Consider the following 16,378-nt stretch of genomic DNA (forward strand, 5'->3'; position numbering starts at 1 on the left):
GCAGTTCAAGTTTGAACGCAAAGAAATCAGGTTTTTTATTGGAGAATTTGCTTTTGTGAATATGAAATTTAGCCATGAATAATACCAAGTTTACACAAAAGAAGGCATCACGATCTCTGACATCAAAGCTATGAAAACCAAATAGTATATTTTTATAATAAAGTTGTAAATCAGCAATAATAGATTCGTTAATAAATTTATGAGTGTTTTTCCAAAATTTGTATGCGAATTCACAAGACCAGAATAAATGAGAGCAGGTTTCAGGTTGTTTCTGGCAAAAAGTACAGCTGGTGTTTATGTCAGCCTTAAATTTAGTCAAGTAATGCTTTGCAGGATAAAATCTGCAACGCCCCGCCCCGCCTCTTAGAAATTCTGTTCTTTAAAGCCTGATACCGCGGTCGCGTGTGGGCGGAGGTACCAGCTAGAGGTTATAGTCTGATGGCTGCATGGAGCGATGTGTGCATCAATGCATGGTAGACACTGAGAATGTGGAGAGATCAGGTTTATTATTTTGAAGAGTTCTACTTGGTAATCATGTTTCCATGTTTGAGTTCATAAAATCATCACAGGGAAAGGCTCTGCTTCAACTCCCGCAGGGAAAGCTGCGTCTGAATCTGACGCCCGTGTTTGCATCTCTCTGACAGAGTTTGAAGCCAAAGCCCCTCCCCCGCCTCTTTACCTGCTTCTCCTCTCTACCTGTGCACCTGTTCACACATCCTCTGCAGCTGTGAGTTGTTTTTCCCCGCGCTGCCAGTGTATTCTACAGAGAGTACGCACGATAGTTGGGGCAGCAGAAGGATGAAAGAGCTGTGACTCTATCTGGCAACACTGCGCTGGATGAGGAAGGAAGGAGCAGGTTTCCTGGCAAGGACATGATGTCAATTGATAAAGCAGAAAAGAACCTCAAACGAGCTTCATCGTGAGACACGCATGGTGTTCAGATCTGCGTGCCGATGCCAAACTGAGGCGCAAAACAGCAAAAACGGGAAATGGCTGAAGCTAAAAAAAAAAAGATTTTTCCATCAGGAAAAAATTAATTCATAGATTTTCAGCTCTGTTGGACCATTACGTTTTTGTTTTTGTAGGGACCATTACGTTTTTGTTTTTGTAGAGGGATGGAGGGAACGGTGTCTGCTTCCGTGTCCTCTTTGCGTGTTGATGAAGAAACGTAGAGCCACTTTCTCTTTTGTGCATAACAGGCACATTTATTCACATGAGAAAGACGTAGCACATGCTCCTCGTATCATGGAGTCTGCCATACACACCTGAACATTGCACATGCGCAGCTCTGCTGCAGAATCACCCGACATCACTGTGAACAGGTTACCGTAATGCACCTTGTATGAACACACACATAAACACTGGTTCTAACTTTACCATAACACATTGAGTAAGGGCGCACTTTAATCTTTACATCTTAACACCCCCACTCGAACTTAGCTCACTGTGTTAAATTTTGATTCAATTATCTGTTTCACATAAACACATTAAACACCAAACAAATTCTGGGAAAACCTTTGTAGTTCCAGCTTTGTTGCTGGCTTAGTCATCACATCGGCTGTCATTTTATCAGTTGGACAGTAGTTTAACAAAACTTTACCACTTGTCACGATCTCTCTGATGAAATGGTATTTGATGTCAATGTGCTTGCACCTCTGTCTGTTAACAGGGTTTTTAGCTAGAGCTATGGTGCCTTGATTGTCTTCAAACACTTCTGTCTTTGCATAGCTGCATTCATCTAGGCCAGTGAGTAACTGCTCTAAGTAAATGACCTCTTGTAAAGCTGCTGCAAGAGACATGTACTCTGCTTCACATGTTGAAAGTGCCACTGTGGGTTGTCTTTTTGTTTTCCAAGAAATGAGTGAGCTTTTCTCACTCAGACTCACACAGTACCCTGAAACACTGCGCCTATCCTTTTCATTGGATGCCCAGTCAGCGTCACAGTAAACCCGGAGGCCTAAAATACCTGAAGAGTTTTTGTTAAAGCACAACTCCTTTTCCTGAGTACCTTTAAGATACCTGAGAACATGTTTAACACTGTTCCAGTGTTCTTCTGTCGGATCCCCAAAATGTTGAGAGAGTCTGCTCACAATATAACTCAGGTCTGGCCTAGTACAGGTTGACAAGTAGATTAGACTTCCTACTGCTTCCCTGTACTTCCTTACATCTGTCATTTTCTTTCCGTTGTCAGAATAGACCAGTTTCTGTTCACAAGGTGTCTCCCTTGGTTTGCAGTCTTCCATTCCAAATCTTTCTAAGATCTTATTTATGTATCTTTTCTGCGACATTTTGACTTGGTTTTCGTTTTGATGGAAATCAATACCCAAAAAGTGTTTCAATCTTCCCAAATCCTTCATTTTAAATCTGTCAGTTAACATTTGTTTTACATCACTTAGAGCCAGTTCGCTGCTTCCAGCCAGAATAATATCATCAACCCAAATCACAAGGATCACTTTTTCATCCTCCCTTTTCATAGAATAAAGACAGTGATCTGCAGGATTCTGTTCAAAACCGTTTTCCGTCAAATACTTGTGTAGCATTAAGTTCCAGTTTCGACCTGATTGCTTTAGCCCGTAAAGTGACTTATGTAGCTTACATACCAGTTTTTGACCTGATTTCATTTTCTTCTCAAAACCTTCTGGTTGATCCACAAATATTTCACAGTCTATTGGAGCATGCAAATAAGCTGTCTTTACATCCATTTGGTGTAGGATTAAACCTTCCTGTGCTGCTTTTTGCATCACTATCCTTACACTTGTCATGTCTGCAGTGGGTGAAAAAGTCTCACTGAAATCTGTCCCTTCTTTTTGGTTATAGCCTTTAGCCACAAACCTTGCTTTAAATTTATCACCTCCGTCAACGTCTGTTTTAACTGCATAGACCCACCTTCCCCCCACTGCTTTCCTGCCTGCAGGTAACTTAGTGAGGGTGAAAGTCTTGTTGTCTATCAGTGACTTCATTTCTTCCTCCATAGCAATCTTCCATCGCTCTGACTCTGCTGATGCTACTGCTTCCTGGTAAGTATTGGGGAGATCACATACTGCTCTGTAACAGAAATCTACACACATTTGGAGATTGTCGTTACATTCAGTGTCATAGTCTTGGAGATAAGCCGGTTTCTTTTTGGTTCGAGTCGAATTCTTTCTTTGAGCTGTCTCCCGGGGTTTCCCCACACAGGATTGCTCTGCCTCTACTGGGAGAGTTTCCGGAACCTCACAGTCAGTGTCAACATTTTTATCCATTTCTTTTTCCATCTTTGTTGGATCATCATCATTTGTTCCTCTAGGAAACATTCCATCAACACACTCCAAAAATGGCTCTGTTGTTTGTGTTTCTTTTTCACTTGTAGCCTTATTAATGAACTTTACCAGCCTGTGCTTCTGGACTTTACTTTCATTCGGGTAATAGACTAGGTAAGCTGGGCTATATTTGTCATATCCAACAAAAACTCCTTCATTACATCTTGATTCAAACTTCCCTTTATCTTGTTTGTAAGCCAAACATGTGGAGCCAAATTTATGCATGTTAGCAATATTTGGTTGTTTTCCTGTTAACATCTCATACGCTGTTTTCTTGGTGCGTCTGCTGTAACACCTGTTCCTGATGTAAGCTGCTGTCTGCATTGCGTAGTTCCAAAACGTATCTGGCAACCCGCTTTCCATCAGTAAACATCTACTCATTTCCAAAAGAGTACGCCAGCCCCTTTCTGCTGTGCCATTTTGATGAGGTGAGTACGGTGCAGACCTTTCGTGTCTGATTCTGTTTTTGGTCATAAGTGTCTGAAAATCTTGACTTGTGAATTCAGTGCCATTGTCAGAACGAATGCACCTTATTTCACCATATGGTGCTACATCAGCTATAAACTTTTCAGTCGCACAAACTGCATCACTTTTAGCTTTAAGGAAATATACAAAAACGGTCCCCGTGTAGTCATCAGTAAAAGACTGTGCGTATTTGTACCCATCTAAACTAGTTTGCATAGGACCAGCTAGATCTGTATGTACTAGTTGTAGTGGTTTTTCAGCCTTTACATCTGGTTCCCTGTTTCTTGTCTGAGTGGTTTTACCTTCTGTACACACTCTGCATGGGTTCACCTGTTTATGCACATCCCCTTTTACTTCCATTCCTTTCACCACACTTTGCAACTTTCTTATGTCGTCAAAATTGCAATGACCCATGATTTCATGCCAACCTTGAATATCATGAATTGCTTTACATTTGTCATTGTCATCTTCAATAGTGGGTAAATAATACAGTTTTTCATTTTCATGAATATCAAACCTGCATCTGCTTTTTGTTATCAGGTGGCTTTCTCCTTTCTTGAATGTGATGGTTGTCCCCTCATTTGCTGCTCTTGCCACTGAGAAGATGTCATGGGGGTACGTTGGCATGAAGAGGGCATCTCTCAGATATGCCCGGTGCTGCTGTCCAGTGCAGTCTACCAGGTGTATCAACGCTGTTCCTCTGCGTTGCGCTGTCCCGTTGACCTTCGTCCCGTCAGCTAACTCCACTGTGTGCCTCTCTGGATTGAAGGACTCATCAAAGTCGGTGAATTTCCTGATGTCATTCACAATGTGGGATGTGGCGCCTGCGTCGACCATGATGCCCTTCATCTTCACCTTGCTTGCTGGTGTCTCTGCTTTGGCCTTGAAGAAGTGGTCTGTGCTTCCACTTGCGTCCTCCGTCACCTTCCGGACGTCGTCTTGTTTCCCCTTTTTCTTACATATTGTCTCTTTATGTGTGTTACTTTTGCAAAAGTTGCACCACACCTTCTGTTGGCATCTTCTTGCTATGTGTCCTCTTTTTCCACATTTGTAGCATGTCACTTCAGCCTCTTCTTCTTTTCTGTGGTAGGTGCGTGCTTTATTTTTCATCTGTTCCTATTTTTGCGTAGGTTTTCATCACGTTGTCTGTTGATTCTGCCTTGCTCATTTTTTCTGCCTCTTCATAGACTCTTAACCTCCTCTTGAAGTCTGTGAAAGTTACTTTATCTTCATTCTGAGTTATGTGCACGGCAAGTGGTTTAAATGAGTCTGGGAGTCCACCTAGGATCATGGCGATGAGCAGTCCGTCACTCATATTCTCTCCGGCATCGCGTAGAGCTGTGATCGTGTTTTCCGCCCTTATCATGTAATCCGTCACGCACTCATTTTCGGCCATCTTCAACCTCGTTAGTGTTGTGTAGAGGTTTATGATTCTGGGTTTACTCTTTCCCGAGTAGTGGTCTCTCAGAATCTTCAGAGCTTCTCTGCCTCTGTCCGCGGCTTCATGTCTGATGAGTGACAAGCTCTTATCGTCGATTAGCCGTATTAACTCCGCATAGCAGTCGGCATTCTTGCTTTGATCATTAGCTAGCTGCTCTTCAGTCACAGGTTCATTAAGGATGGTTTCCTTAAGCTTCAAGCTGTGTAAATGTCCGAGAAAACGTGTTTCCCACAGTTCATATCTTTCCTCTGAACCGTCAAATACTAGCTGGGCTGTTTGAAGGCTTGCTAGTCTGTTAGCCATGTTGTTAGTTCGCTCTTTGCTTTTCGCGCCTTTTTCGTGCTTCGCTCCGACGCGTCAGCTCTTTTCTTTAGCAAACTTGTCTTTAGCTCTTTCTTTCGTTTCTCCAAATTTCACCTTTCTTAACGGCAGCTTGAATACGTAGCAAGTCCGTTAGACGTTAAGGAATCCGCTTGATACTCAGCGTTCATTCATTCCTCCGTACGTACCGGTGAAAATGTCCGCCTGGGCCCATAACCTGTAGAGGGATGGAGGGAACGGTGTCTGCTTCCGTGTCCTCTTTGCGTGTTGATGAAGAAACGTAGAGCCACTTTCTCTTTTGTGCATAACAGGCACATTTATTCACATGAGAAAGACGTAGCACATGCTCCTCGTATCATGGAGTCTGCCATACACACCTGAACATTGCACATGCGCAGCTCTGCTGCAGAATCACCCGACATCACTGTGAACAGGTTACCGTAATGCACCTTGTATGAACACACACATAAACACTGGTTCTAACTTTACCATAACACATTGAGTAAGGGCGCACTTTAATCTTTACATCTTAACAGTTTTTTTACTTTGACCTGCATCTTTACCAGCTGGTTTAGCGCGCTTCAGGCCGTCTGTCTGCGCGCGGACACACGCACACTTTTAACCGAACAGGATCTGTGAAAATATATTTAATAATTAAGTTGCACATTACACAAAGGAGGAATGCATGAAAAGATGAGGCTGGCGGAGGGACATGAATCTCTTTAATAATATCAATACCAATACGTGTTTTTTTTTCCTGTGGGGCGGGTGACGATACAAAATGATCTCACGAAAAACGGTTGAATTATTGCCAGGAACACGGACAGATTCATATTCAAAGCCATTTTTAGTAAGGTGTAAGAAAACTACAGAAAAAAATGCCTCCTCGCAAGAGCCGGTTAATCGTTCAGAAAACAAAAAAATAAATATTGGCATGAACAAATAACTTGGGGGTTTATTTATGAACAGATACATTAAATCAACACCAAAGTGTTTGTAATTTAATTATTTATAAATCAGCCACGTTTACCATGATCAGAACACTGCAGTCTTTGTAAAATGTCCATATTCATTGTGTTTTTACTCTGACAAATAGGTGTCATTCTCTGCGTTAAATAGGAGTGGTTTGCCTCCAGACCAGGTGGTGCCAACTTCTTTTCGTGTCAAGCACCTTATGAACGACACCCGAAAGAAAAAAGTAGTGAGCATGGGTGTCCAAATTGCTTTTAAAGTTCAGAGAACTATATAGGGAACTATATAGTGCTGCACTATATAGGGTTTTTGTAGTTAGAGATTAGGGCAGGAATTCGGACACAGGTTCGTTTCCACTGAAATGCCTTCCATCGACCAACTTCGTTTCTAACAATAAAGTTTTAAAAAAAACTGTCTCTACTGAAATGCCTTCCGTCGTTTCTATTGAAAATTTCAGTAGTATGTGTGTGAGTATTTTGGTAGTGTGTGTGAGAGCATTTTCACATGTGTATGTGAGAGCCTTTTCACATGTGTATGTGAGAGCATTTTCGATAGTGTGTGTGAGAGCATTTTCAGTAGTGTGTGTGAGAGCATATTCAGTAGTGTGTGTGAGAGCACTTTCGATAGTGTGTGTGAGAGCATTTTCAGTAGTGTGTGCGAGAGATTTCACATGTGTATGTGAGAGATTTCACACGTGTATGTGAATGAATATATTTTCAGTTGTATGTGTACAAGCATTTCACTAGTGTGTGTGAGATATTTCCTATGTGTTTATGAATAGTAATTCTGAATAATGTCCTACACGGCACCTCATACACTCACGTGATGCAGACTCTCGTGAACCCTTTACCCAAGGACACGTCACTCCAAACCGGGGGAAAGCCTCCATCTAGAATTCAGGACTGACACACCGGGGTCTTATGCACTGAGGGAGGGGGGGAACAATAAAACCCACACAATTAAACACAGTTCTAAAAGAATTATATAAAAATTCTTAAAACAAAAATAAAAGAGACTCTCATGGGAGTAGGTCTGCCCGTAGGTGCTGCTCAATGAGTGTGGCAAAGCTTTTAGTGGGTGGCGGGGGAGAATTCAGGCGTTAAGAGCCCTGTTAGACCTCCTTTACTCTGGCTCGATAGCAACTAGCGAGCACGCAGGCCCTGCAGAACCCTTGTCAGAGTCCACAGGGAGTCGGCACACGAGCACTGAATTTAAAATACTTCCAAAAACTCAGTATAGAAAAAGCAGCAAGTGTTCGGCGGGCGGGAGCGTCAGACAGACCCTGGCGATGCAAGAACTACTAACACATTAGCCAAATAAAAAATAAAAACGGCTTAAAGGGAAGCGCAGGACTTGACCCTCGCCGGCTTACCAGACAGACTGTTCGTCACCTGGGAGGCGCTCAAATGCAGAGGCTGTAATTCGGCTCAAAATCTGTGCCTGCAGTTCTCATCCGGATCTTTTTTTTTTTTTAGACTTTACAACAATGTAAATGTCTCAGGGGCCTCAATCAAACATCTGCAAAGTTTGATAATGGTACAGGCTGATTGATTTCACTTAAAAAATGCTGGAATTTAGGTCTGGAGTTTGACCATTTGGCATTATGAATATGGAATTTCACTAATAATAAAAACATTACACAACATTAATACAAATATCCACACTGTCCAGAAAAATCTGCCTTTTTTCTTTCTTGTCAACAATGATTTGTAATCTTCACTGGTGTCCATGGATTACATGAAATCTTTCCACCTTTATCCACCTTTGTCATGATAGGAATAACACCTCAAAGTAAGGGTGGGGTCATCTAAGATAGCACAAGGGTTAATAGGTTACAGATGTGTTTTGGCATTTCCAAAGACAGAGACACATAGACAGATCTAGAAATTCCCTCAACCTTAGATAACAGAATTCTACCGTTCAGAGAAAGATCTCTCATTAACCACATATTATATCTTTTGATAATTTGTTCAGTTATTGGCTTGAAATTAACATCACTGCGATTTTTTTCTTTTTAATCAATAATTATACCAAGATATGTAAGTGAAGTTTTAACTGGAATACCGTTGATTTCTGGTGAATCGCTTCAATCTTTTAGTGGAAACAGGACAGATTTGTTAAGGTTCATTTCTAATTCAGAGACTCCAGAGAAGTTTTTAATTCCTTTCATTGCATTTGTTATTTCATGTTTATTGGCCAAAAAAATTGTTGTGTCATCTGCTAGTTGAGAGAGTTTAAATTTTCTTCCTAAAGCTGTAATACCTCAAAATGGACATTTCTTAATATGAATGGCCATAACCTGAGCAACTAGTAATAAGAGGAAAGGGCTAAGAGGATTTCCCTGTCGGATTCCTCTGTTAATGTCAAATCTGGGAGTTGTGCCATGTGCAAGTTTAATGGAGCTGTTGAATCCATTGTACAGAACCTCAATTGCTTTTTTAAAATCTTTTACCAAATCCAAATTCTTTAATAACTCGAATTATAAAACTATGACTAATTGTGTCAAATGCCTCGTAAAAGTCAACAAATAAAACTATCATCTATAATATGTTCATTATAATCAATCATGTCTAGTATTAATCTGATATTGTTGGCAATATTTCTACCAGGCATGAAACCGGATTGTTCGTCATCAATAATGTTATCCAGTCCTGGTTTTAATCTTTTGGCAAAAATAAGAGCATATATTTTAGCATCATTGTTTAGCAGACTAATTGGTCTCCAATTTTCTATGCATAATTTATCTTTTTGTGGTTGGGGATGAATTTGATAAGGCCTTGTCTGAGAGTTGGGGGCAATATACCAATTTCTAACACTTCTTCAAATACATTTGTTAGAAAAGGGGTCAATTTAGCAATAAAAAATTTATAAAAGTCACTTGTTAGTCCATCATTACCTGGATTTTTATTATCTTTAAGAGATTTAATACAATCTTCAACTTCCTCTTTTTTACTTTTTTAAGTCTTTTCAAAGGTTTCACTGACTTTTTCAATCTTATCTTTAATATTGTTAATAAATAGTTCAATATCTTATTCTTTAAAGCAATCTTTAGTGTAAGGTTTCTGATAGAATTTTGCACCGTATTGAGAAACCTTTTTTGTATCTTAGCTTATTAAATTACCAATTTTAATTTGACGTAGACAGGAAATTTCAAAATTTCTTTTTTCTAAGGTGAAAAAATATTTAGTGCATTTTTCACCTTGTTATAACCATTTTCTTCTTGATCTAACAAATGCTCCTCGTGCTTTTTCTTTATATTTTATTCAATTCTGATTGCAAAGAAATGAGTGTTTTCTAGATCAGATAAATTTGTTTTTTCATTGATAATCATTTTTCTTATTAGTTCTGATTGTCCTTTTTCTTTTGCTTTAGCAATTTTTTTTCCAAATGATATTGCCAAATACCTTATTTCATACTTCATTAACCCCCAACTATTTGAATATTTTTTTAATGTAAATGCTTGTTTCCAGTATTTATCAATTAGTTTTTCTACTCCATCAGAATTTTTTTTATTGTTTAATAGTAAATTATTCAATTTCCAATAGTCTACGTTGCATTTGGGTGCTGTCACGGGGCTTCCAGGGGCAAAAACCCAAACGCAGGAAGGACAAACAAACTCAGGTTCTGAATCCAAAAAGGGTTTCTTTTAATGTCGAGCGCCAAAACAGAAGACTCGAAAGAGCCAGACCAAAAAGACGCTTAGACAGTACAACAGAAACTCAACCCTTAAATAGGAAACTTAAACATAATGAGAAACACCTGTGAGTCTCACAGCAGGCCTCAGGAAAGGGAGGGCCTCCAGAAGAGTCCGGCTACCAGACGGACGACGGGGTTGACCGGGGATGGTCACGATGGAAACGTGTGACCAGGTTCCGGTCAACAATGAAACGGTCAGGGACCCATTGGCGATCCGCGGGACCGTATCCCTCCCAGTCCACGAGGTACTGTATTCCTCTACCCACTCTTCTGGAGGCGAGGAGTGTCTTGACGGTGTAAACCGGGCCGCCATCTATGAAACGAGGGGCTGGAGGAGAAGCTGGAGCGGGTTGAAGGGGAGAGTCTCTGGCTGGCTTGACCTTGCTGACATGAAACACGGGGTGGATCTTTAGAGAGCGTGGCAGGTCCAGTTTCACAGCCACCGGGTTGAGTACTTGAGTGATGGAGTAAGCCATAAACAGCTACACCACACCTCCAAACCCATTTGGGCACTCATACACCCAATACAATGACTTAGAATAAACACAAATGCCTTTAGGCTCCCCTGGGGTGAAGCATATTATATTAAATTTAGGATATGTCAGCTAAGGTGATGCAAATTAATAGTTCACAATACTTGCGGGACAGACAGTGCATTGTCCATTTCTTTAGTTTGTCGTTTTTTTGGGCGGAATTATCCGCTTTTGTCGAGGTAGAAATGCAGCAAAAGATTTAATTTTTTCCAAATATTGTCTCATGTAAGGTCTTAGAGTAATTTTTTATGAATCCAGGAGGAGCCTCAAGCAAAAGGTCCTTCTATTCCGCCATCTTTAAAGCACAAAAATGTCTCCATATGTCAATCAAATCAAGTCTATTACAAACAGAATGTTTTCCAACTCTTTTGCGTCCTCTTTTCTGGGGGGAAATCTATCAAGATGGCCATTCATTACAGCATTAAAATGTCCTCCCCATAAAATCTTATTGTTGGGATATTTTTGTAGGAGTGTCTTAAGTTTTTCTTCCAATGTTAAAAGATTGTATTGTTGTTTGATTATTGGAGGCCTATGTATTAATTAAAATAAAATTGGTCAAAATTCACTACAATGTTGTAAGTCAATGAGGACCCAAATTAAGGCACGCACAGGGTGTAAATAAAGTTTATTTGGAGAGTTCCTTAATCCAAGAGAAAAATGTCCAAAGTCCAAAGGAAGGAAACTGCTAGGTCCTGTGGAGCTTGAGACGCAGTGTGACGTCACCGCCGAGGAGGAATTCCGTGCAGGCGAAGACAGCAAGGTCCGTGTAGACAGCAGGCTCCGAGGGAGGAGAGAAGCAGACAGTCTTAAAGAGCGTAGGGCAGGGGTCGGGAATGTGTGAGGGAAAAGGCAGAGGGTGGGGGTGGGGGGACAGCAGGTGAATCGCGCAGGGATTATAAAAACGTAAAACCCGCTGCCCGTCACTCACTGCAGCGTGAGAGTGTGTGTTTGGCTCCCCGTCTGCATGTGAGCAGTCTCTCACATCTACAGAACACTCATACCAACCTAAGATCACGTTTAAAGTTTCAACGCCTGCACGAAGCAGAAACTCACCACGGATCAACCAGACTAGACCATCAGCAAAACTACCACGAGAAATACTCATCATTTATTAGCAACAGAATAACAATGTTATTAAAAATAATCCACAGACTTATTGTACTTTAAAAATGTTGAAATTAAATCAAATGCACATATTCATTTGTATATTTAGTTTTAAACAAATTGTCGCGGACTGAGTTGGATGGCTGTTGGGCCGCGTTAAAAGTTCTGGAGTTCATTGAACGCGTCAAGCAGAGATCTGATTGGCTCTCAGTTCTGTCGCTCAGCCTGTTGTTAGGTAGTTTGGACCAATGGGGTTCAGCTATGGGCCGAATAAGGGAAATGGGAGGGCTGCAGCGGTAGCAGGGGAATATAAAGTTGTGAGAAGCGCTCTCTCTCGTCTCGGCGGGAGAGATTCAGGAGTTGCTGAATTAATTGTACGGCGTTTGTTGCGGTCTGCAGTAATCGGAATAAAGAACTTTAAAAGAGGTTAAGTCTCCGTGCCTCAGTGTGGGGAAGGGACACTACATTATTGTATGGCTCTTTCGAAATTACATTTCAAAATATGTGGCATTTATGGCTCTCTTGGCCAAAAAGGTTCCCGACCCCTGGCGTAGGGAGTTGGGAGGTGCGGCTCCTTACGTGACAGTAGCGGCAGGCTCCGTGTGAGTGTCGAGAAGACCAGATTCACAGCGTGCGGTGCCGAAGGGAGGCGGAGAGCGTGATCCGTGGAGCGTGATCCGTGGAGCGTGATCCGTGAAGCGTGATCCGTGAAGCGTGATCCGTGAAGCGTGATCCGTGAAGCGTGATCCGTGATCCGTGGCCTGAGGTTCATCAGGGTGAAGAATCTCGAACTGGCAACGAGTGAGCAGACACACCCACCTCATATACCCCGCGTCACAGCTGGAGCCATTCAGAAATCAGGAGCCGGTGAGAGGAGAACGGCAGAAATGGCGAGACACTACCGAAATCCTGACATACAAAAATAATCCGGCTCCCATTTTTGTCAATTAAATGCTCAAGAGTGCGGTCTTTAAATTTGCCCTGTAAAATAATTACCCCTGCTGACATGTTGCTACCAAAAGAAAACCAGACATTTTTATCCCACTGACTTCTCCAAAACTCCTTATCTGCTTCAGAAGCGTGTGTCTCTTGAATGAAATAAAAGTCTGGATTTTTATTTTGGCAATATAAAAAAACACATTTTCTTTTCAGTTGCTCTCTGATATCCCTGGCATTCACAGTTAGAACAAATAATGACATGAACTATAATGAACAAGAAAAAAAAGAAAATTAACTTAGGAACCTCCTGGTTTTGTTCAGGAACCGCTGCACATATTCAGTATGCCTTCAACTTTGAGTCTGTTTTATACTGTCATACTGACCTTTACAAACATAGTTCAGCTTAACTCAGTACTATTTCCTTGCCGTTCACAAAAGCCCTGTTTCCAATGAAATCGGCTTTCTCTCCTTTCTTACTAGCTGCGTCCACCGCTGGCCATAGGCGGCTGTGAAATTCTTTATCAGCATATGTGAGATCTTCCTGGAGACGGAGATCATGATCCAGTAGGTAGACATTTTTTTTAAAACCTTTCCACAGGAGATCTTTGGCCGATCTGGAGAGGAACCTGATGATTATGGGCCGGGGACGTTGATTCCGTCGATTCCCACTGGGCTTTCCAATTCGGTGTGCAATGTCAACTGCTGAAACCACCACTGCAAAATCTTTGGTTGGTAACATCACTTTAAAAATGTCTTGAACTCTTGATTTGACGTACTCTGGATTTCTTTCAGGGACACCAGACATGCGTAGATTCACTGTTCTGCTGTAGCGGTCTGCATCGTTCATTTTGGTTTCCATCTGTCCAACCTTCTTCTCCAGCTCTTTACATTGCTTTTTCAGGCTCTCATTTAGTTTTTTTTAAGTCCATTTCCTCCTGATGGCAAAACTTAAGCGACTTATTCTTCAGATTGTCAATTTGGACAGTATTGTAATGCACAGCTTCACACAGCCTGCTCGTTTGCTAATTTTTTCAGTAACTGCTTTGATAATAATGGTGGACTGTAGCTCAGACAAAGTCGGCTCAGTTGCAGCGCTTTTATCAGGATTATTTTGCTGTTCTTCTCCTCTCACCTTCTTGGGGGGATGTTTCACAGATGTATTTGGCATTGAAGTGCATTCTTCATCATCCTTCATTTGACATGCATAGGAATGGGTTTGTTGATGTGTCGTTTCTCCTCAGAAGCATCCACTTCCATATTTTCCGAAGAGCTGCTGCGGTTGAGTGAGCCACGTTTTTCTTTTGATTTCTTCATCATTGTTAGTTTAGGATTTGAAAGATTAATTTGAAGAATCTTCACGGCACAACTTTTGTTTTTTGTTTCAAGCCAAAAGGTTAGCGAAAAAAACAGTTTGTGCAGCAAATTCCAAGTTTTAAGAACTCACAGAAGTTTCTTACATGCGGTTGCCATCTTGCCCCCCCCCCCCTTCTCATCCAGATCTGAAGCCAGTATGAAGTCATGAGTGACCGAACGAACTCCTGTTAAAAGTTCCTGTGTGCAACAGGAAGTGGGCGAATCCACTGGCCAAATGCTACCCATGACCAACTGAGGGCTTCTTGGCTTTTTTATTGTGCCCCATGAGGCCACTGCCTGCCACTATCCTTTGCCTATCCTCACGTTGAGGATAGGTTGCTGGAGCTTGTGGAGCCGAGGTATGTGAACCCGTCCACCACCTCTAGGGTGTGATCGCTAATGGCAAGGCAAGGCAAGTTTATTTGTATAGCACAATTCGTACACAAAGTAATTCAAGGTGCTTCACAAAACAGAAAAATGCATTAAAATCACAATACATCATAGAAATAATCAACGTAAAATTTACTTTAAAAGAAAAGAAAAAGAAAAAAAAATAATAATTGAAAATTGATTTAAAAATAAAGGAAGGAAAGGAAAGAAAAGTGCAGATAGGACCTTTCAGTCATATACACGGCTAAACAGAAATGTTTTAAGTCTAGATTTGAACATGAACACAGAAGACGCCTGTCTTACGACTTCAGGGAGGCTGTTCCAGATTTTAGCTGCAGAATATTGAAACGCTTTTTTTAGTCATTTATTTGAATAGGGGGGACAGCGCATATTAATAAACATTTCTGTCAATATGCCAGAGTTAGCCAAAGGGCTATTTTTCATCTGCAGTCCCTGGGAAGATGTTAAAAATCACCCTAAAAGATCAAAGTAAAATTACATATTTACATAACATTACATATATATATTAAACAATGCATTCAATAAAATAAGCAGTTAACCTAAAATCAAATTAATGATAAAACAATACAAAAACAGAAAAATGTAAGAACATACGTGCACATAAAAGACATGACAGTAATGAGGATCAGTGAGAGGAAATGTACTCAGTGTTGACAGCTCTGATTGTCAATGAGCCATTTCTTTAATTGTGTCTTGAATAAATGATATGTGTTTTGATTTCTGATACTAACAGGTGTGAAGTTCCACTCAGTAGCAGCTCTAACAGAAAAAGCGGTCTGACCAAAAGCGCTTTTTCTGAAGGGAATGATACAGTCTCCTCTGACTGCTGATTCCCCTTGTTTAGTTTTGACTCTGGGAATCAACAGGAGGCCGGCCCCAGTGGTCCTCAGAGTACGAGATGGTTCATATGGCACTAACATGTCAGAGATGTACTTTGGTGCTCGGCCATGGAGAGACTTGTACACAAGCAGAGCTGCTTTGAAGTCTATTCTTTGAGGTACAGGGAGCCAGTGCAGAGACCTGAGCACAGGACTAATGTGATCATACTTCCTGGTTCTGGTCAGGACTCGAGCAGCAGCATTCTGGATGTACTGAAGCTGTTTTACAGCTCGTTTGGAGAGGCCGGTGAGCAGGCCGTTACAGTAGTCTAACCTACTGGAGACAAATGCATGAATAAGTATCTCCAGGTCTGGCTTTGACACTATGTTTTTGATTTTGGCAATGTTTTTCAGATGGTAAAATGCCGCTGATGTTACTGACTTGATATGGCTGTTAAAGTTCAGGTCAGAGTCCATGATTACCCCTAGATTTCTGACTTGATTTGAGGGTTTTAGAGAAAGAGAATGAAGGTAGCTGCTGACACTTTCTCTTTGTTTCTGTGGGCCAAAAATAATAACTTCGGTCTTGTTTGAGTTTAGCTGGAGAAAGTTGTTCTGCATCCACGCACTGATCTGTTGGAGGCAGTGGCTGAGTGAATCCACCGGCCCATATTCACCTGTTGTCAGTGACACATAGATCTGAGTATCATCTGCATAGTTGTGATAAGATATGTTATTACTGCGTATTAACTGCCCTAGTGGCAGCATGTAGAGGTTGAACAGAAGGGGTCCCAGGATCGATCCCTGGGGCACACCACAAGTCAAGGCCATGTAGTCTGAGACACAACTCCCAATTTCAACAAAATATTTCCTGTCTTCCAGATAAGACTTGAGCCAACTTAGGGCAGATCCAGAGATGCCAACCCAGTCTTGGAGTCTGTGCAAAAGGATCCCATGATCAACAGTATCAAAGGCAGCACTCAGGTCTAGCAGGATTAAGACAGTGACTTTGCCATCATCAGTGTT

At 41.3% G+C, this 16,378-nt stretch overlaps 1 long non-coding RNA gene across 1 annotated transcript; it reads right to left on the reverse strand.

Annotated features, from left to right (window-relative positions):
• Nucleotides 1–1,178: 1,178 nt before the first annotated feature.
• LOC144996598 (uncharacterized) lies at nt 1,179–6,063 on the reverse strand. Its single transcript, XR_013659510.1, has 2 exons — nt 5,904–6,063; nt 1,179–5,821 (listed from the first exon to the last, which is right to left on the reverse strand). It is a non-coding gene; the product is annotated as an uncharacterized LOC144996598 (long non-coding RNA).
• Between the last annotated feature and the right edge of the window lie 10,315 nt (nt 6,064–16,378).

The sequence above is a fragment of the Oryzias latipes genome, chromosome 12, assembly GCF_053564925.1.
Source record: "Oryzias latipes strain Hd-rR chromosome 12, Olatipes_Hd-rR_3.1".
Taxonomy (NCBI): domain Eukaryota; kingdom Metazoa; phylum Chordata; class Actinopteri; order Beloniformes; family Adrianichthyidae; genus Oryzias; species Oryzias latipes.